The sequence below is a fragment of the Mesoplodon mirus genome (genome assembly GCF_964341445.2).
Source record: "Mesoplodon mirus genome assembly, contig: HAP1_SCAFFOLD_317, whole genome shotgun sequence".
NCBI classification, from domain to species: Eukaryota; Metazoa; Chordata; class Mammalia; order Artiodactyla; family Ziphiidae; genus Mesoplodon; species Mesoplodon mirus.
Window position 1 is genome coordinate 422,323 of NW_028295616.1, and position 7,083 is coordinate 429,405.

At 42.1% G+C, this 7,083-nt stretch overlaps 1 long non-coding RNA gene across 1 annotated transcript; it reads left to right on the plus strand.

The window, feature by feature from the left end:
• Nucleotides 1–3,692: 3,692 nt before the first annotated feature.
• LOC309797342 lies at nucleotides 3,693–6,231 on the plus strand. The gene is made up of 4 exons (XR_014292597.1): nucleotides 3,693–4,002; nucleotides 4,309–4,597; nucleotides 5,129–5,168; nucleotides 5,873–6,231. It is a non-coding gene; the product is annotated as an uncharacterized lncRNA (long non-coding RNA).
• The last annotated feature ends 852 nt before the right edge of the window (nucleotides 6,232–7,083 follow it).

Below are 7,083 nucleotides of genomic sequence, written 5' to 3' on the forward strand. Positions count from 1 at the left end.
ACCACTGTCCTTATCTCAGCCCTGAGCCGCTCTCTATCCTCCTTCCCTCTCTCTCCTTACCCTTCTTTACCCACAGACTCGCAGGCTTTCTGGACCTCTGAGGAAGATAAGCGCGTCACAGAACCTCTGCTACAGAACAAAACATACTGAAACAAAGCTACTGAAACAACAGAAAAAGAATACATGAGGATTGTTTCTCCTGAGCGTTCAATTACCTAGGGGGCCTTTAGCAAACTTTGATTGATAAATCTAACCTTTCTTTCCTTGGCAATAGTTGATCACACTGTGAGGAAAACAAGTTAGAGAATGGAAAAATAATATTTGGATTTCAAGGAAATAATAAAGATGCAGGGACTATCTTTGACTTTTGCAAGGTGAGAAGAGTTTACATTTTGATTATTGATGGCAGGAATCCCTTTTAAAACAGGGCCAGTCTGCATGACGCATTTAAAAATCAACCTTTTCAAATATAGCCATAGCCCCCACAAGATTTCTTGATTTCTCTGGGGTCAGATAAACCATCACATTTCACAGTGGTGCCCTGTATATGAAAGTGATAAACATAATCTGGAAGCATGGCAGTGGCTAAAAATATGGAGCTGGCAGCCACACGTTGAAAGGATTTTTTGCTTTTAATTCATTGCATAAAATGCTAATGTCCAAATTCAGGCAGGTAGATCTTACCAACCATCAAGAGCTTCAACCTTGCTAACAGCTAAGTATGCACTTTTCAACCCTACTTTGACTGCTCCAGAAACTTACTGGGTTTCTTTAATGCCTCTGTTACTATTTCCTTTGTGTCATTTTGTTTCTCTTTAGCTGTGTGACATTGGGGAAGTTATATTATTTCCTTGAGACTTGGTTGCCTTCTCTGTGAATATCTGGGTATAATTTTAGTATCGCTCAATAGAATTGTAGTATTGCTCAATAGAATTTTTGGTGATAATGAAAATATTCTATATCTGTACTATGCAAAGCAGTATTCAATAGCTACATGGAGCTCATAAACATCTTTGAAATATGGCAAATGCAACTGAGGAACTGAATTTTTAATCTTATTTTTAAATTTGTTTACATATAAATAATGCCACATAGCTAGCATCTGTTGACAGTACAGATCTACATAATATTTTAAGGACACTCTCCACTCAAAAACTCTACCATTCATTAACTCAATTTAAATATTTTTGCCCTCTGACAAACAGAAAATAATTTATGCTTCCCTTGAAATTATCTGTCAAGACCTTTATCAGTTTGGGGACATTATATTCTTAAAATTGACTTTGCTTTATGAAACTTTAATAATGTTGGAGTTCCCTGCCCTTGGTATCACCTTTGTGATGATGGGAAATATTGTGGATGATCAAGGACCATTTCAAGAGATCATGGAGAGAAACCTCCTTCTGGATTTAATTTCATTATGACGATGTCAAAATGCTTAATTACTTAAAATAAAATCCATACCGTTTTTATGCTGTTATATTCTACATGTAGCTGGAAAAATGTTAAAAATATTTTTAAAGAACTGCACATCTATTTTTGAAGCTGATTTGGCTGTTCAAGGCTTGCTAGCACTTTATCCATCTCAGTACTATTTCACTTAGTAAACAAATGCAGTTGCCATAATTGCTGCATATGTGTCTGTGTTCCCTGCTAGGTTATATGTTTTTGAAGTTAGAAACTATATTTATATCACAGCCCCTATGTATAGCACAATATCCATTGCTAATTCAGATTGTGTTTTAAGATATGAGACAAAATTTAAGACTTTTATTATAGTCATAAACATCTAGCAAACCAACCAGAAAATAAAAGCTAATTTTCAATTGGTTGGCCAAGAACAAAAAAGAGAGGAATACCTAGTGCAAAACCATATCTCTAATAACTACTGTTGGATTTAGAGCATGCAGATGCTAAACTTCTTTTAAAATATCTTCTTATCAAAGATTTGAGGTTGGACCTGAAAAAATTATATCAAAAGTGAAAATAATCATGTGGTCTGACCAGCCTGGATCACACAAAGTAAGTGTATACTATATATAAAGTAGATAAACTACAAGGTCCTACTGTAGAGCACAGGCAACCATATTCAATGCCTTGTAATAACCTATAATGGAAAAGGATCTGAAAAAGAAATATATATATCTGAATCACTTGGCTGTACACCTGAAACACAACATTGTCAATCAACTACAGGTAAACAAAACAAAACAAAACAAAACTAAGTAAGTGGAAAGGGAAGTATAGTTTTATAAATTCACCTCTGATATCCAATGGACCAACTTAAAGACAACAGAAAGTACAACTTTCTAGGAGACAGGACATAGAATATAGCATGCAAAGAGTTTTGTTCCGTATTCCCAGCCTACTGCCTAGAATAAACAGTGTGGAATGTGGAATGGAGCTCTTTCAGGAGGTAGAGAGGGGGAGAGATGATGGATGTTTGGAAAGAAAAGGATGTTTTCCTCTTTCTCTGTAATAGGAGAAGGAAGAATCAGACTGGTCCCCAAAGTCTTCTGTGTACCTTGAGGTTTTATCTCAAATGGCTCAGGGTATCATAGCAGGGGCGCATTTGAAGGAAAGCTTCTAAGCTCTTCTTTTCTTCTTCTTCTTCTTCTTTTTTTTTGTTTTTGCGGTACGCGGGCCTCTCACTGTTGTGGCCTCTCCCGTTGCGGAGCCCAGGCTCTGGAGGCGCAGGCTCAGCGGCCGTGGCTCACGGGCTTAGCCACTCCGCGGCATGTGGGATCTTCCCAGACCGGGGCACGAACCCGTGTCCCCCGCATCGGCAGGCGGACTCTCAACCACTGCGCCACCCGGGAAGCCCTATCCTGTGGTTTTTAAGTATCCCTGCACACTCTGCCTGTCTCTAGAGTATTAAGTCCAGTTGCGCTGTTTTTACCTCTTTGTTTATTGAGATTATTATTTACTTGCATTAAAATGTACCAATTTCAAAGGTACAGTTTGATTAATTTTGGTAATTGTATACCAGGTGTAACCACCACCACGACCCAGATATAGAAAAGTTACTTACCCTTTAAAAGTTTTCCATCCCAATTTGCCCCAATTCAGTTTTGAGACACTTTATTGAGTTTTACTGCTTTCTCTAACATCGACTCTCCGGGTGATTTAGGAAAGTCACTTCACCTCTCTGGATGTGTTTTTGCTTTTATAACATGAAAAATGCCAGAACAGATGTGTTACCAAGGGCCCTTGCGATACTTTCAGGCAATGAGGGGGTGGGGTAAGGGCGGGAATCTCAGCCTTGCGTCCTCATTCTTCACGTAGCACACGCATGTGGCAGATCCTAGTGGGAAGAGCCTGTGGTCGCATCAGAGGGAATTAGGTTTCCATCTCCTCTCTTGCTAGTGTGTATGTAACCTTCTGTAAGCATCAGCTTTCTCATCTCCAATATCGGGCTTATTAACAAGGCCTTTTTGTTTACTGTTGTGAGGATGAATGGAGATGCACCGGCAGCCTTAAATGTTAGTTGGTATTTGTATTATGGCATAATAGAAAGGCACTGCATTCAACCATCTCAGTTACTACACGTTTATGCAGGCTGATTCTCACAGCCAAAACAGACGCACAAAGTACACCCACCCATTTACCCACCTGGGGAAGCCCGAAGCCTCCCTGCCTGCCTGCCTTACGGGGCTCAGAGAAAAGCTGCGCATGCGTGCAGTGCTTCCAAAGAGCCTCGCTAGGGGGCGGAATGGGAAACAGGAAGTTCTAACGCCTGTCGTACAAGCGCGACGTAAAGCGGGTCTGCTTTATGGCACCCTGCTTCCGCCGTAAAGCGCCGTTGGCAATCCCGCGTGAGTGGGTTGAGGAGACTACTTCCAGGTGAAAAACGCGATTCTTGGAGGTTGGGTGACTTGACGTCTTCCCCGTGGGCAAACGCGGGAGCCGGAGCCGGCGCCAGAGCCAGCTGCTCAACTCCCTAACTAAAAAGCAGAAGAAGCATCTAAGGGATTTCGGCGAGGAGCATCCCTTCTATGACAGGTATGGAGAGGCAAGGCTGGGCCCGGCGCTGCCGGCGTCCTTTCCCGGTGGGAGCCCGCGTGTCCCCGCGTTTGGTCCGCCGGTGCCCCGGGGGTAGTGACAGGGCAGCTCCCGCCGCGTCCCACGCTGCCCCAGCGCCGGCCTAGCTCGCCCGGGGATCCTGGCGGCTTCCCGCCTGAGATGGGATTCTTCACCGGTCTTCCTACCCTTTGTTGAGCCTGTAGTTTTATGCGAGACGGCACGCCTCCTGTGTGACGACTGGGCAGAGATTTTATAAGCTTGTGTTCGTTTTCTATGTTTTTAAAGAATTGCTTGGGGGCTTCCCTGGTGGCGCAGTGGTTAAGAATCCGCCTGGCAACGGAGGGGACAGGGGTTCGAGCCCTGGTCCGGGAAGATCCCACATGCCGCGGTGCAAGTAAGCCCGTGCGCCACAACTATTGAGCCTGCACTCTAGAGCCCGCGAGCCACAACTACTGAGCCAGGGTGGTGCAACTACTGATGCCCGCGAGCCTAGAGCCCCTGCTCCGCAACAAGAGAAGCCACCTCTCGCCGCAACTAGAGAAAGCCCGGGCGCAGCAACGAAGACCCATAGCAGGCAAAAATAAATAAATTAAATAAGTTAAAAGAAAATAAAAAAAGAATTGCTTGGGACCCTCGACATCACCTGTCTATTCAATGACCATGAGGAAACTAATGTTTGGGTAGTTGTGGGTTCCTCTAGAAGTGTCCAGACTCTCAGTTATGATCTTAGTGCTCATCCCACCCCTTTGGGCTGCTTTCTCAACAGTTAGAGGGATAGTCTACTTAAGAAATTTGCTAGAAAAGGTGAACCCCGAGGGCTTTTATTTGCCCAAATTTCCCATCTTTTGGATGCGAGCCTGTTACTGTGTGACTGTAGTATTTGTCATGTGGTCTTGTTAGACTTTTTCATTCGTCTCTTATTATCTATTTGGCATATCCTTCCAAAACCTGTCCAAATGCATATGGAGTTTTTACTTGACAATAGATGTAATTAATGTATTTATAGCGGTATAGTCTGCCATGTTCATTTAAAGTTGTATCATTAGACTTTTCCTAATTGCTACATACTAGTAGTTAAAGTTTAACATTGCCTGTTTCTTCTCAGGGTTTCCAGAAAGGAAGCAAAAGCACAGACTTGTCAACTGGTAATGCTTTATACCTTCTTTATGATAGTAGATTCTGGGCTGTTACTTTTAAGATTATATATGGTAGTAAAGTTTGGCTACGTTTCCACTCTTTTTGATTTTAGACGTAAGCTATATTTTAGTAATATTGCTTAGTTTTAAGTGCAGATGTCTGTTAAAATGCCATTGTGATAACTAATATAGTGTAGAGTATGAAACTGTCCTGAGAGATTAGCCTGTTAGAACCTGGTAAGGAGGCTTACCAGAGGGCTCTTGGTGACTCCTAAGAGGGAATGTCATGTCTGCTTAACATAAAATAGAGTGCAAAATCATCAAAGGTCTTATTTCATTACCACAGACTCAGAAATAAAGTACACTTTTTTGTTGTAAGTTTTCCTGTTGCTCCTTTAAAGGTGCCAGATGTCTGACACATAGGTTAGATCGCCTTATAACCTAAAGCTCCCTGTGTTTAGTTTGCTGTCTTCCCATGTGGAACATTAGCAGTTCAAAGAAGAGGAAGCGCTTCTAGAATCATAGCTAGATTAGCTGTTTTAAACAAATTTGGTGCTAGGTTTGGTTGAATAGATAGGGTTGCATATTTGCAGAAAAGCTAGTTTTTATTTAGAAAAGTCTGAACTTCGTTCCACTGTGGGCCTGATGATAGTCGTGGGGTAGCAACAAGAACAATATAATTTTTGTTTTTAAAATCCCCATTTTCCTTTTAGTCAGAGAGTTTATAGATACTTCCAGTTCTGAAAGTGAAGCACAGAGTGAACCAGAACAAGTTTCTGGTTACAACAGACTACTTGCCACATTAAAGGATGTTTCCAAGGAAGATGAGGAGGAGGAAGAGGAAGAAGACAGTGTTCTAGATGAGACGGAAATGAATCTTGAAGATGGCGATAGTGACATCGTTGTGGAGGAAGAGATGGCGGTAGAGTCTACTGACATGCAGAAGAGTAAGTGTCTTTGATGTGGGTTTATCATCTTTGCAGGGACCACAGACAGATTGCCCCAGGGGCAGGGTGCCTTGTACCACAGAGCTGGGTGAAAGCACATGGATTCAAAGCAGAGATTCTTAACATGGTTGGGCTCTGTGATATCTTCAAGAATCTAATGAAAACACAGGACCCTCTGGCCATAAAAATGCAGAAATGACAGTTTTGCTTATGATTTCTAGGATTTCATCAATCCTACTTCAAATTCCCCTGATTGAGAGGAAAGGGAACATAATTCTGTTTTTGTAATGGTCTCAATTTATGAAAGAGATTATTGTTCCTGCCTTAGAGGAACCAAGTTTAATGGAAGATAGACATAAAATATACAAAACTTTTCAAGCATCAAATCTGAATGGAACCGATAAATATAAGGTGTTAAAGAGATGCAGCGTGGTCCCATGCTGCCAGGGTGAATGAGGGGAGGCTTCAGAGAAGAGCTGGGATTGAAAGCTGAAAGGAACTCTGTTTCAATCAGACATCTAGGTGACTGTTTTTTTTTTTTAATTATTATTAATTTATTTATTTTTGGCTGCGTTGTGTCTTTGTTGCAGTGCGCCGGCTTCTCACTGTGGTGGCTTCTCTTGTTGTGGAGCATGGGCTGTAGGCACGTGGGCTTCAGTAGTTGTGACACACGGGCTCAGTAGTTGTGGCTCACGGGCTCTAGAGCACAGGCTCTGTAGTGGCGCACAGGCTTAGTTGCTCGGTGGCATGTGGGATCTTCCCAGACTAGGGCTTGAAACCACGTCCCCTGCATTCACAGGCAAATTCTTAACCACTGTGCCACCAGGGAAGTCCCCATAGGTGACTTTTTAATTTAACTTTAAAATCAACTTTATTGAGGTATGAATTACATTCAACAAGCTGTACCCATTTTAAGTATGTAATTTGATAAGTTTTGACAAATGTGTATATCTATATTGTCATCGCCAAAGTCAAGA